This window comes from Cryptomeria japonica, chromosome 6 (genome assembly GCF_030272615.1).
Source record: "Cryptomeria japonica chromosome 6, Sugi_1.0, whole genome shotgun sequence".
Lineage (NCBI taxonomy): Eukaryota > Viridiplantae > Streptophyta > Pinopsida > Cupressales > Cupressaceae > Cryptomeria > Cryptomeria japonica.
In genome coordinates, this window is record NC_081410.1 from 73,203,180 (window position 1) to 73,219,180 (window position 16,001).

The 16,001-nt window shown below is 36.1% G+C and overlaps 1 protein-coding gene across 4 annotated transcripts in view; it reads left to right on the forward strand.

Moving 5' to 3' along the window:
• Positions 1–16,001, forward strand: part of LOC131064192 (exosome complex component RRP41 homolog) — a 215,563-nt gene that overhangs the window by 54,776 nt on the left and 144,786 nt on the right. The window lies entirely within an intron of this gene.

Here is a 16,001-nt window from a genome sequence, read left to right on the forward strand (position 1 = left end):
TGTTGTATATTTCACTTTTTCACTTTTATGTTTTATGTGACTATTTTCAAGAATGGTTATCATTTGGTTAACCATTTAGATGTGAAAAGGCTCAACAAAAAAATTGATATAAGATTGGAGTTGCTTTTGTGTGATCTGGCAATAGGGTATTGCATTATATCCCAAAAAAATTGAGGAGATCAACTTATGTCTAAATTGAGTAAATAGGAGATTTCAAGCTGATAATCTCTTATCACCTCTCAATATGTGTGACAGCGGATGGTCCAGAGATGCCAGGTTTATTGCCTTGGTTCCCTCTTTGGAAATGGTATGATGTCATACACCACCATGACACCTATTTTCGCACCATCCCTGAATGAGAGAAGGAACACCTAAGCACAGAAAAATGATCCTATTTCTAACAACTTCACAATTTTCGGAAAGTCTGATCAGACGAGACTAATAATAGCAAAAGGAAGAGATAATGGTTTTACCCTAAGTATGTCATGTCCCCTCCTTGATCGTTATATATATCCCAAATGGAATAATTAATTATTACTAATTAATATATTAATTACCAACAAATGATTACTTAAAATTTATTTACTAAATATTATTATTTATTACTAATAATATTTTGTAATATAAAAATAAATTAATATTAACTTATTAATTCCTAAGTGTAAAAGAAAACACACACATATATATATATATGTCTCAATTATTATTAATATTCAATATAACATCGGGTCATATTAATTATGACTAAGATGATGAAATCGATAGGAATTATTAGGGGGGAGGGAAAACGAGGATGCAAAGGGGGAATAATGATGGGGAAGGAATATTGGGAAGCGGTGACTTTTCAAGGAGTCACCGCCATTCCCAAACCCATTTTAATGGACATGACTCCCCACTAGGGACATTACAGCGTATCAAGATTGAATAAGGGAAAGAATAAAGGTGCAATGCTTAGAGATTAGGAAGGGGGAGATATTTCTAGGCTGGAGACTTTGTGGATTTCGGCAGTTCTTGGTTGCTTCTTCTCATTGTTTGCGTGAGGGTCTTCTACGGCAGACGCAAGGTAAGTAATAGATGGTTTCGGGTATTAAATAATTATATTAGTTAATGGGTGGACAGTAGTTAATCTGTAACGTCATTACTATTAGTTAATGGGTAATACTCAATGGGTAATTGTGTAACGTTAATTAATAAGGGGTGTTAATTGAGGTCTAGTGCATATAAATATATGTATTAATTAATTCACTGGTCATTAAATATAGGTAAGGAATTTGGTATAATTAACGGTTTTTGCATTAATATATAAAAAAAATATATGAATGTTATTCTGTATATTAATAGGAATAGTATGTATTAATAAATATAAAGATATAAAGATAGGCAATGGATTAGTATATATATTAATAGGAATAACTAATATATATACATTAATAAATACAAACACATAAAGATAGATAGTGACATTATATATATATATATATGTTAATACATAGATGAATAGTTTATATATGTATGTTAATACATAGATGAATAGTTTATATATATATATATATATATATATATTAATAAAAAGGAATAAAGAACGGGCTGTAAGCATATATAATGATTCGTAAATAGTAAAGAATGATAATGATTCGTAAATAGTAAAGAATGATAGGATAAATACATATCAGGATAATAGGAATGTATGTTAAGGAATACATGTGAGTAATGGTTAATGAACATTTTATGAATATAGGTAATGAATGCAAGACTATGTACATGTGGATTATGAAATAGGAAATAGTAAATGAAAATGCAAAGGAATGTATTATGAATGAAATCACATGAGGGAGGCTATAGGGAGGAAACTCTCTTAGTCTAAGGGGGGATTATGATAATCCCTAGGGTAGTATATACTGAATATCTATATGCATATATATATGGCTTGGTTGATTAAGTTCAACCAAGAAGAGACGGATTTGGCCAATCCCCTTAGAGGACTTGGAGGATGGAGGCATCACCCAAGACAAGGAAAAGGCAAGGGTCTTCCTTGGCTGGATTGGGTATAAGAGGTTATACCCAAGATAGGACTCAAAGGTCGGGCCGATCCTCTTTGAGGGCTTGGATGATGAAGGCATCACCCAAGACAAGGAATAGACAAGGGTCTTCCTTGGAGGGCTTGGGTGTAAGAGGTTACACTCAAGATAGGATTCGAATTCATCTTCGAATTCCTGGAGGGCTTGGGACCAAGGGGTTCCAAGAAGGCGAGCCTCACGACCGCCTAAGGACATACTTACGTATGACATTGTATCCTTTTTATTAGATGAAAATTATGATTATGTTAATTAAGCATTGAAGTTAGATTGCAATTTAGATTACTTATATATATATATACATGTTTGTTATGTGCTAACAATCTGTTTTGCAGGTCAGTGATCCCTAACTAGAAGGGACATTACAAAGTAACTGTTTCAGGCTAGGGCTTAGGTTCGGGGATGCAAACCCGGTTCGTGGGTTTAGGGAAATAGATTGATTGGGAGTTTAAGAAAGTCGTCTCCTCCTGAACCCCCGCTTCTAGTCCCACCAGGGGTGAGGATGGAATGGCTATCCGGCAACTAATCTACTCCAGTTGGGGATTGTTATATATATATACATATGTATACATATATGTATATGTATATATGTATATATACATATACACATACATATGTATATTATGTATATATATATAATAAAACATCAAAAATTATCTAGTTAAAAATTTCTTTGGTTAAAGTTTTTTAATAAATTCATTGATCATTATATATATTATTATATACAATATAATATAGATATTATATTATAATATTGTATATTAATATATATAATATTATTAATTTTTTATATAATATAATATAATATTAATACACAATATTATTGTATAATATAAATATATATATGTATGAATGTATTTAGTTTTTGCAATTAGTTACGCTGGGTAAAAGTTAGTTAAAGGGACATGGTTAAAGTTTTTTAATAAATTCATTGATCATTATATATATTATTATGATACAATATAATATAATAGATATTATATTATAATATTGTATATTAATATATGTTATATTATTAATTTTTTATATAATATAATATAATATTAATATACAATATTATTGTATAATATAAATATATTTATGTATGTATGTATTTAGTTTTTGCAATTAGTTAAGTTGGGTAAAAGTTAGTTAAAGGGACACCACTCTTAGGGAGGTTACAACCTGTGGGAGGAGATATAACCTTTATTGCCAATTGAAGGATATAAAAAGGAGAACTCTAATCTAATGAAGGCAGCGAACAATGAGATGAGGTAAACATTTCAAAAGGAAGATCGATCCTTATAAGAGAGAAAACAATAACCAGCGATCCAATAGATAGATTGAACCCTCAAGACAGTCAATGCAATCGGCATCAAAGAGCAGAACAGCCTATAAGTCATCAGCGATTGAGCATATAGATTGATCAGGTCAAAGATTACTATATATTGCAGGCAATAGTGATCATATTCACTTGTGGTATGCATGAGATGTATACTTAATGTATGCATGATGAGGAGATTGTCTAACTTTAATTTCTTAATGATGTGTGAAATGCTAATCAATCATATGTGAGTGAGGAAGGAAATGCATTTGGGAGAGTAGATACGGGTTTCCCTTCTAAGTACAACACTCCAGGGGGTGGAATTGTCTTGGTTGGATGTTCCTGCCACTTGTGGGCCAAGGGGTCAAGTTGTCTTGGTTGGATGCTCTGCGCCGTTGGGCTTAGTTGTGGATGGCCTCGGGCACACTTTTTGTTATCCTCCCCAATCCTCATGATGGTTGGTTGTGGAAAGTAAAATATTTAGATTTCATAGTCTATTCTTCAAATTGCTACAATCAATCATGACAAGGTTAGTGAGTGAATACAAGGAGGGAGAAATTGTTATGAGGTCCTCTTCTAAGTACACCACCTCATGGTGGATGGCTGGCAGCTTGCCACATGAGGCCAAGGCAGGAAAGGTGTATCTCGCCCTTGGGCTTAGATGGGAAGGAGACTCTAAACACCCTATTGTGATTTCCCCACCAACCTCCACGATGGTTGATTGTTGGAATGAATTCAAGGAGTCTCAATCTTAGGAGGATGAATAAGGTGGCACAAATAGGGAGGGCAGGTACAAGCTTCCTCACTAGGTACACCCCCTTTGAAGGATGGATGGCGAAAGGCCATGAGGCCAAGAGGGATGGTATATCTGCTCTTGGGCCTAGTGTGAGGATCGCTTCAGGCACCCTATCAGGTTTCCTTATCCAAGCCTCGTTATGGTTAAACCCAAATAATAAATTATATATAGTAAAAGATTAAGATGATTGTGAATATATGTTCTTTAACCCTATTAGTAATAATTGATTTTATGGATTGTGAAATATCCCCTGCAGTGTATTGACTGAAATACAAGGAATATTTGCTGACAATGTGACTTTGTAATCTACGTGTTATGCGGTTGTTGAGTTTTGCGTGTTATGCTGATATGTTGTCTCAGAAGTTTTCAGATTGTTGTAGATGTTAGCAGCCACATATTTCTCATAATCGCACAACTATAAATGACTACTAATGATTGAATGATTGCTAAGAATTCTTATACAACTGTTTATGATGTGCACTTATCAAATTAGACCCTCTATCATGAACTTACAGCTAGCTGCCATTATAATAAACAGTTGGCAAGTAACCTCAGATGATTCATGTAATAAAAAATGCAAACTTGTTCTCCCTTCTTATTCAAAATGATGTTCAAAGGATTCTTACAATGACAATATAATGACCCAAACTCAATCTACCTATGACTCAGAATTTCTGAGGACATTGGCAGCCATGGATTTTATAACTAGTTGAAAATAGTACATAGAATGATGTCAAATGCACCTGATGGAAATCGCCTTGTTGGAAGGTTGAAGAAGCAAGCAATATCATGTGAATTGAAGCCTTCAAGCTGCCAAATCTTCCTTATCCAAAATTGCCCATGCTGCAACCAAGATAATCTGATAGCACTTAATGATCACCTACCGGCCTTCTATTACCCTTCCAAAATGATCGCCTAATCTCCCCAAGTATGGTGCTGTCTTCTTAGGTGAGGTTTATTGCCAAATATGAAGCTATGAGAAAAATCGAAGGGAACAAGGTTCTGATACTATTTAACTTCAGATCTGATATTCTACTGATTTCTCTTCAAATACTCCTCCAAAATACCTCAAAAGGTATCGCCCTTCCTTACTAATGCTTCAGCTGACCTCCAAAGTATGATTCAATGCTTTAATGATGAAGGGAGAGTAAAATCTTGGGTTTAGAGGATAAACCCCAATTCGATACAGACCTGCAATTCTGATCAGTTTTAACCCAAACAACACTACCAAAAGATCCTCAATGAAATCGCCTTCCTCCTTTAATAGAAATCGATGGGTTTAGGACTCCAATGGAATAAGTCTGAAAACTTCATGGATCCAAACTACCATGACAACGTAGTAACCCGATAATCTCCATATGGAAGACTGATTTGTCTCCCACTCTCAGCTGCAACCCCTCGGAAGATCTCTCACCTCCTCAGTTATGCTAATCACAGGGATTTTTCGTTCCCAAATGATTGTTTGCAGAAACCCTTGGCTTCACAAGTCTACACAAGAAGATACATCCAAACAACTGATGATGGACAATGAACCAACCTCCTCTATTTATTCTTTTCACATCCAATCATGTGGTTCCTTCTAGAAGATTGTCTTCTTATCCTTTTGTTACACTATTATTTTATTACGCATATTAATTTAATTGCACTTTTAAAATATTATTATATTATAATTAAAGTGCACACGTCTCACAATATGTGTAATCTCCTTATTTCACCATAAAATCAAGTAGACACAAAATGTGAAGCTGTAAATCACTGCAAGTCGCCCCCCTAATCAATCTCCTTGGCCTATGAGGGTCAAGTGATAGGCCAATCCCGTGAATATCTGCGAACTAATGAGAAGGGGACATTACAAATTGTATCTTCGATAATTGTCCAACATGATTGTAAGATCTCAACTAGGATCTATCTTGCTTTTATATTCTTTGGGTAAAGTTATATCTCTAACTATATTATGTTCCTTGTTTGTATTGAACTTATGATTCTTGGGCAAAATGTTGGGTAATCCCAAAAGGGGACCGTCGATTTGTTTTTTAGCACCTCGAGCACATAATAGAATATGGAGTATCCTACCCTCTCTTGAACAAGGAAATCTTGAATGCTAAAGGCTGTGATCAATCAAGAAGACCCCAAGGTTTACAATGCGAATGATTGACTTTAAGTTTGGGATAGGGTTCAGGTTGTAGATGTGATAAAGCTGGTTCATACAAAGGGACTGACATGATTGTTTATGGATCTCAATCATCTCGTTATCTCAAACTGGCTTAAGATTCTGCAATTAGGGTCTTTTGACTACTTCTATGAATGCTCTTTAAAAATAAAATGCAAAAAGGATTGAGTTTAGGAATCTAATCTAATGCTAACAATGCAAGAACTATTGGTGACATAGTGAAACCAAATCAAACTTTGCTTCGCCATTAGGAACAACTACACAAAGGTGATGCAATATATTTAAGGAAATATGAATGATTATCAAATTGCCAACACACATTAACACCAAAGATAATGCAAATCAATGAGAGTAAAGCAATTGAAGTTAATCTTAAACAAAGTTCAGTCTAACCATGCACTGCAACTTGCAATCAGCAAATCACAAATGGTATGAACATGTAGGTTTCACCATAAATCATCAACAAAGCCTTCCATTCAATAAGTACTTGATGCAAAATAACTCTTAATCTAACTTTGAGAAGCAAGAAACCATGCTAACATCCAAAATAACACATAGTCTCACCAAGCTTCAATGAGTTTGTATTTATTTTGGCATTATCACAACAACAATTTCACATAAGTCTTTTGTTGCAAATGAATTGAGCAAGGCTTATATAGAGCTCTTATTACAAATGAAGGGCCCATATTGATTTGAAATCAACGATCAAGATAATTCTAAACAATCCTAATTAGGGTTTGTTATAACTAATTGTTGTGTTGTGCACACACATCCCGTCTCCGACAAGAACCCCCTCTCCTTTTGCTTGCTTTGCTAGCATGAGAGAGAACTCAGGAGTGTGATATGGATCGGAGGTGAGGTGTGAAATATTGTATGGGGATGCTATAGGAAGAGTCACTCTACACAAAGTTCATTGGGGTGTAAGTCTAAGAGCATGAGGGAAGGCTTAGGAATGCACAAATGCATCAAGTATTGAAGTCACAACATGAAAGGTAGAAAGTGAATAAACGGAGAGGAAGAACATTTAAAGCACCAATTTGATCCAAGGATGGACATTGAACAAAGTCTTGATATCCTAAAATTCCAGCCTAAGCATGTTCCAAACACTGAGTTTCTTCCCTTAACATGGCACTTCAAACTTGAGTTTGGGTTTTTTATAGTCAAAATGAAATTGGCTTTAATCCTAAAATCTATCTCAACTCTGAACTTTAGCCTGAATTCCTAACCATATCTCTCCAAGTTCGGTGTTTGCAATTCAAATAGGGTTAAGATATTCCTAAAATGTGTCCTAACCTCGAGGTTTTCATTGAGTTTTGCACCCTCTTCCCAAATTCGGTGTTAGGGAGCACTTTAGGAATCTCAAAATTACTACTAAACAAAGTTGTCTCATCAAACTCAGTAATGGGAGACAAAATCAGAATTAAACATTGTTCTAAAATGTCTTCCTAACACCAAGGACCCTAAATTTTGGAGTTTGCAATGAGGGAAAGTGAACAAATCTTAATCCCAAGAACCCTCCAACCATTGAGTGTCTCCCTTTTTGCTCTGCAATTTTGGTGTTTGAAGACCAAGACTGATTTAGGCTTGTTCCTAAAGGCCTTCCTCTTACCAAGTTTCAGACCAAAGTTGTGGTTTTTCCTCACAAAGTTCGTCTTTTGTATTCAAAGTGGGAATAACACTATTCCAAATGGGCTTCCTAACACCAAAGTTCAGCCTGAACTTCATCTTTCACCCTACAAAGTTTGGCGTTTGCATTGAGAATTGGATTAAGCTTTAATCCAACAACCTTTCCCAAGGCCAAGGTTCAGCCTGAAGTTCCCCTAGAGACATGAGTTAAGTCTAAAATTCGGTATTGATAGGGAAAATTAGATTTGGTCTTAATCCTCAAGGCCTTCCTAAGACTGAGGTTGAGACTGAGGTTGAGACTAAACTTTGATTTCTCTCCCAAATTCGGTAGTTTCACTGAGGATCAGAATAATGTTGTTCCTTTTAGCCTTCCTAACCTCGAGGTTAGGTCTGGGTTTTGCCCCAAGTCCTCACCAAACTTGATGGTAGCACTTCAAGGGGATTAGGCCTATTTCAAAGGTTTTCTTAGCCCGGGTTTTTGATCAGGGTTCTAAATTTGGTGATTGCAGCCCAATGGAAAGGATTGGTGTTAATCTTGAACATGTTCCTCGCAATGAATTTGTCCCCACACTCGAGATCCGCTCCCAACTTCAATGATCACAGTCCAAAGTAGAATAGACACTATCCTCAAAGTTGTCCTAGGACCAAATTTTGTCTTAAGTGTAAATGTGGCAAGCAAAATCATAGCATGGACTTGTTGATGTGGCTAAAGTTGCTCTCCGACTCTCTCCAATCAACAAATAATAGAATTGCTGAGTATCCTATCCTCTCTTGAATAAGAAAATCGCTAATGTTGTTTTAGATGATCAAAGGGGACAATCATAAGGTTCCAAATGTCAAGTCTTGACTGCGGGATAGCTTAGCGGTTTGATGTGTTTTGCTGGTAACACAGGGGGGCTTACGTATATGACAAGTTGGCCTGCATCCGACGATGCTGCGATTCTCAGACTGGGGAAATAAATAACAAAAAGGAAGAGTTTATGAATCCTAAGCACAATGACATTAACAGTTAATGCTGCGGGTAGATAGATTTCCATAAACTAACCCCTGCTTCACCAAAGATATACTCACAACTTAATGTAAATGTTATTCAATTTTCAATTCAAGATGCAAGTTATATTCAAGGTTATCTTTTCTTTCAAGTATATGTTATTTCTTATTATAATAAATCTGATTATTATCTGGTATGTTGCAGATGGAGAAAGAGCATTTATGAATTTCAATGTTCTTCTCATAATCACCGATTGATATATATATGCCAACAAGGAGGATCAAGCAATACCTTGACTATTAGACATGACCGATCAAGATATTACTTGATCACACCTCTTCAATCATAATCGCATTTAACTTCTACCAATCGGTGCACACATAACTAACAAGTTTAACCGATGCTAACCGATGTGCATATAGTTAACAAGTGAGACCGATACTAATCGGTATGTATGCATTTAATAAACCTGATAACAATCGGTATACATGCAGTTATTAATAAACCCGATTATTAACAATGTTATATATAAGAATCGAGGGATATGATCACAACTAGATCGTATATCATGCATACTCTTATTGATATAATATAAATGACATATCGAAGAGTAATTATATTTATCAGACGAAGGAATGATGACTGAAGTCTTATCATAGTCTACTGATGAGATAGATGATTGAATGAGAGACTTCATTTATCTCTCATTCAATCATTTATCTTACCGAGGCTATCATGTATCAACACTCCCTCTTAGCTAGGGAAGATAAATGAAAGACAACATATCTAGCATCATATTTCTCATGATGGTTAGTATTCCTTACGTAATCTTACTCTCTAGGGAATCATATCACCTAGACATGTGACATGAAGTATCATCAATCATCTGATACAAGAAATCACATCACCTAAACACATGACATGAAGTATCACCTAAACGCGTGATACAAACGTTCATCACATTAACTTGTGATGACAAGATATCACCCAAGCACGTGATATCAGTATTGCCTAAACACGCAATACTTTAATAATAAGCACATGAGAATAGTCAAATTCTCAACTTATCCAAGTTGTGGTATGTGCACTAACATTTTATTCAAATGTTTTACCACAACACAATCATGGCACATCCATGGCATACCAGAGATCCAACATGATAACTGGTTTGAACATCATAAGATCGTCACCTTATGATGTCTACATACAAGTGTTCATTATCTGAGAGAATGTCACCTCTTAGACATGAACACAGGGGGTTAAACCCATAAAAGTCCTAACATGACAAAGAAGTTTACACATAAAACATCTTAATAAGTATACGAGTACAAAGCAAATTTAATTTCAATCATACCAAGATTTTTTTTGAAGTGCTCAACTTTCACCCTTGAAAGTGGTTTGGTAAGAATATCTGCTGTTTGATCTCCTGTACAAATGTATTCCAACTGGATCACATTCCTATCCACCATGTCTCGTACATAATGATATGGAATCTCAATATGTTTGGATCGGTCATGAAACACCGGATTCACTGAAAGTTTTATACAACTTTGGTTGTCGCAATGAATAACTGTAGGCTTCATTGGTTCATCGAATAACCCCACAAGCAACTTTCTAAGCCATACTGCCTCTCGAGAAGCCATGGAGGCTGCAATGTATTCGGCCTCAGTGGAACTCTGTGCTACTGATGACTGTTTTCTGCTGATCCAGGATATCATGGCTGAACCTAAATTGAAACAGCATCCTGAAGTGCTTTTCCTGTCAGTTACACTTCCAGCCCAATCTGAATCTATGAATCCGTGTAGATCTAGTTCAACTCTCATATTTGAGACCAAGTTTTAGGGTACCTTGTAGATATCTCATGATATGTTTTACTGCTACCAGGTGTATCTCCTTTGGTTCACACATAAACTGACTCAAGGCATTAACTGCATAACAGATATCTGGTCTCGTATTTACAAGATACATCAGGGACCCAATCATTTGCCTGTATAGAGTAGGATTTGAGGGTTGTGATTTTGCTGCAGCTTCCTTAAGTTTATGAAGGTTTGTTTCCATTGAAGAGGTCATGGGTCTGCAGTTTAGCATTCCAAATCTCTTCAAAATGTCCAAGGTATATTTACCCTGGTTTAGTATAATGCCATCAAAATTTTGCCATACTTCCAAACCTAGGAAGTAATGAAGGAGTCCCAAGTCCTTCATATCAAATTCTTTAGCAAGGTCTTTCTTACACTGATCTATGAGGTGATCTTTTCCAGTGATTAACAAATCATCAACATATAAAATCAATATCAACATATCACCTTTGTTTTGCTTATAGTACAGATTTGGATCTGCATCATTCTTTGAGAAGCCTAGCCCTAAGAGATAAGTGTCAATTCTTTCATACTAGGCCCTGGGAGCCTATTTAAGCCCATAAAGAGCTTTCTTGAGTTTACATACATGAGATTCTACATCATGAATCTCAAACCCTTCACGTTGCTCTAGGTATACTTCTTGTGTAATCTCTCCATTAAGAAATGCTGTCTTTACATCCATCTGATGTACTTTCCATCTTTTTGCTGCTGCAATGGCTAAGATTGTTCTTACTGAGTTATATCTGGCTACAGGTGCAAAGGTTTCTTCATAGTCAATTCCTTCTTTTTGTGAGAACCCTCTGGCTACAAATCTAGCCTTGTGTTTCTCAATGCTACCATCTGCAGCATGTTTGATTTTGAAGAGCCATTTGGAGGTGACAACAGATTTCCCAGTTGGCCTAGGAACAATCTCCCAAACATCATTTTTCATAATGGATTGGTATTCCTCAGACATGGCATTCTTCCATACTTGATGTTTAAGTGTATCTGATACATTATTAGGTTCAACTTTTGAGAGATCATTCATGAGAGCAACGTAGTTGGTGAGTTTGTTAGGCTTTTTGCTTTCTCTGAAGGTTCTTGAAGAAGCAACATACTTTTGAGCTTCTTCTATAGTTTTGGTGGCCCATAGTGGTCTTTTCTTGAAATTTTCTCTAGGTGGGTTTTGAGTTTCACCTACATTTTCCTCAAGACTCTCCCTCTAAAGCTCAGAAGCAGGGTCTTCCTCTATGCTAGTGGTAGGGATATAGACTTCAGGTTCTATTGAGCTTTGGGCTCTTTTGAAGGCTAAGTCTTCTTCAAAGATTACATCCCTACTCAGTTCAATATTCCTCTGACCAGGTATATAGATTTTGTAGGCCTTAGAGGTTTCACTATATCCTACGAGCATTCCCCTTTTTCTAGAAGGTTCTAATTTTAATTTTTCTCCTTAGGTACATGAATATAGACAGGACACCCAAATATTCTAAGGTGGCTGATATCTGGCTTTGTTTTAGTAAAGACTTCCTCAGGGGTTTTAGCTTCAAGATGGGAGTGAGGACATCTATTTTGTATATATACAGCAATGCTTGTTGCTTCTGCCCAAAGATTGGTATTTAGATTCTGATCAAGAATTGTGGCTTTGGCAACTTTAAGAATTCTCCTATTTTTCCTCTCAGCTACCCCATTTTGTTGAGGATTATAAGGTATAGTAAGCTCCCTCTTAATCCCAACATTTTTACAAAAATCTTTAAACAAATCTGAGGTGTATTCCCCCCCATTGTCAGTTCTTAAGGTTTTGATTTTATTTCTTGAGTAGTTTTTTGTTAGTGATTTAAATTCCTTAAACCTATTAAGGATCTTTTCTGATTCTTTACATTTCAGAAAGTAGATCCAAGTTTTCCTAGAGTAGTCATCAACAAATATTACATAATACAAAAATCCCCCTAAAGAAGGTACGGACATAGGTCCACATACATCAGAATGAACTAACTCTAGAACCTTGCTTGTTTTCCTAGTACTATTTTGAAAAACACCCTTAGCATTTTTACCTAGGGCACATCCCTTGCATGCCCTTGAATGATATTGCTTTAACTTAGGTAGGCCTGTGACAAGGTTTCCCATTGATGATAAAGCTCAAAAATTCAGGTGACCTAGTCTTCTATGCCAAACTTCATTAGCATTTGTAGTTTCATGGATTAGGGCTAGGTTGGGCTCTGTGCACAGCTCATACAAGTAGCCTTGTCTTTGACCAATGGTTTTAGCTTTCTTGATAGATGAATTCTTTGGCCAAGCCAACACTTTGTTGTCCATGAAGGTCACTTTGTACCCATTATCCTCTAGTGCTGATATGGAGACTAGGTTTCTCTTGATGCCTGGGACATATAATACTCCTTTAAGGTCCAATGATATGCCTGACTTTAGTTTGATGGTGCAGGTTCCAACTCCTTTGACTGGATGTGTGGAGTCATCTCCGATAGTCACTTCCTCATCATTCTCCTCTATCATGGAGTCTAGCACTTCTCTAAACCCTGTAATGTGTTTGGATGAGCCACTGTCAATCACCCAGGAGTTAACCTTGTTTGATGCTTGGTTTGTAAGTGCTGAGTAGAGTACATACTTCTCCGAGTCATCTTCCCCTTTAGATTTTCCTGCTTTGGCAAATGTGGCTTGTTGTTTGGCTCTTTCCGGACATTTGGCAACATAGTGTCCGAATTTGTCACATCTGAAACATTGAATCTGTGAAAGATCCTTCTTGAAGGTGTTCTTGCCATGACAACCTTTTCTCTTCCTAAATTGTTTTTGCTTGCTTTTCTTATTGGAGTTTGTATTTAGGACTTGAAGATCTTCATCTATATTCTTTTGTTTCATCCCTTTCTTATTTAACCTTGATTCTTCTTGGAGACAATCTGCCTTTAGCCTTTCAAACTTTGGAAATTTATCCCTTGCATTGATGCCTTGGACGAATGTTTCCCATATACTAGGCAACCCATCTAGAGCAATGAGTGTTAATTCTTTGCTTTGGATCTCATATCCATGGGTTGCCAGCTCATCCCTTAGGTCTGATGTCCGCATGAAGTAGGCATTGATTGACTCCCCTTTGGTCATAGCTATATGATTTATTTCTCTCTTTAAAGCTAAGGTTCGACTAGCATTGGATATCTCAAATGCATCTTTAAGTGCTTTGAACATGTTGTAGGCCGTTTCATGTTTCCTTATGATGGGCATAATATTATTCCTTACTCCATCAACTATGATTTTGATGGCCTTTTCATTTCCCTCTATCCAAGTTGCTTTGTCAGGTTCAGTCTCAGGTTCTGTAGTTTTAGTTTTTACAAATGATTCAACTTTATTTTCTCTTAGAATCATCTGAATTCTGAACTTCCATGCTGAGAAGTCATCACCTCCTCCGAGTCTATCTTCGAATTTGATAGTGCTAGCCATTAGGAGAAATGTGATGTTGAATATATGCTTGTCTTGAATTTTCCACAAAATTGAATAGCCTCAGGTTCGATTTAACTATAGCTTTGATACCATGTAAATGTTATTCAATTTTCAATTCAAGATGCAAGTTATATTCAAGGTTATCTTTTCTTTCAAGTATATGTTATTTCTTATTATAATAAATCTGATTATTATCTGGTATGTTGCAGATGGAGAAAGAGCATTTATGAATTTCAATGTTCTTCTCATAATCACCGATTGATATATATATATGCCAATAAGGAGGATCAAGCAATACCTTGACTGGTCAGACATGACCGATCAAGATATTACTTGATAGCACCTCTTTAATCATAATCGCATTTAACTTATACCAATCGGTGCGCACATAACTAACAAGTTTAACCGATGCTAACCGATGTGCATATAGTTAACAAGTGAAACCGATACTAATCGGTATGTATGCATTTAATAAACCCGATAACAATCAATATACATGCAGTTATTAATAAACCCGATAACAATCGGTATACCGTGCATTAGTTAAGAACCTGATTATTAACAATGTTATATATAAGAATTGAGGGATACGATCACAACTAGATCGTATATCATGCATACTCTTATTGATATAATATAAATGACATATCGAAGAGTAATTATATTTATCAGACGAAGGAATGATGATTAAAGTCTTATCATAGTCTATCGATGAGATAGATGATTGAATGAGAGACTTCATTTATCTCTCATTCAATCATTTATCTTATCGAGGCTATCATGTATCAACACTTAACACGAATAGTGCAAGCTCCAAGGGAATGAAGGATTTTCAGACTGGAGGTACTCATTTAGGCACCCAATGCTGGCGCAGCCCAAGACAAATGCCTACAAATGAACTAAGCACAATAGTAAGGTTCAGACTAACCATACACGATGACCTACAATCAATAGGCCCCCAATGGTATGAACCTGAAATACATCAAATACCCCCCACATTTCACCATTAAAATCATTGAACTCTACTTAACTAGCTGAAAGGAAATCATGCAAACAAAAGAAAACAAAAACAACAAACACCATACTTCAATGTTCATATATTGATTTCAACTGCCATTACATCAACTTCTTCCACCAACTCTATTCTACTCCTAATCTGAAAACTGCCTAACTATTCTAACCTTTAACTCCTAAAAATCAAACAATTCTAACCCTTAATTCCTAAAAATCTAACTAATTCTAACCCTTAACACCTAAAAATCTACCCAATTCTAACCCTTTACAAAATAGAGGCATCTGCCTTTTATAGATTTTACATTTCAGATCGAGGGCTAGGATTTACTGCATCCTAAGGTTGCAATCTGCCTTCTAGAAGCTTGGCAGCATTAACCCATGCGTAGTAACTTTCAGTTGTCCTCCCAACCACCTCCTCAGCTACTGACCATTGTTCTACATCAATTTGGTCAACAGGTAGCTAATGAATAACTGACCTGTGTACCCCCTTGTTTTAAATGGGGCCCACAGGTATTTATTTACAATGATGCAATTTTTTTTGACAAACTGATTTTTTGGAATCTCCAGCTGTGCAATTTCTGAGTGTTCTGCTGATGCTTTTCAGAGACTCACAACAACATCACTTTGGGCCCGACTTTATGGTGCGCTCTGCAATGCTCAATGATCACCATTTTGATCCTGTGCGCTGTGATTGTTTCCTTCATTTGGCCTTGGCGCTCTTCAATTTGAGCTTTAAGTTTTCCCTTG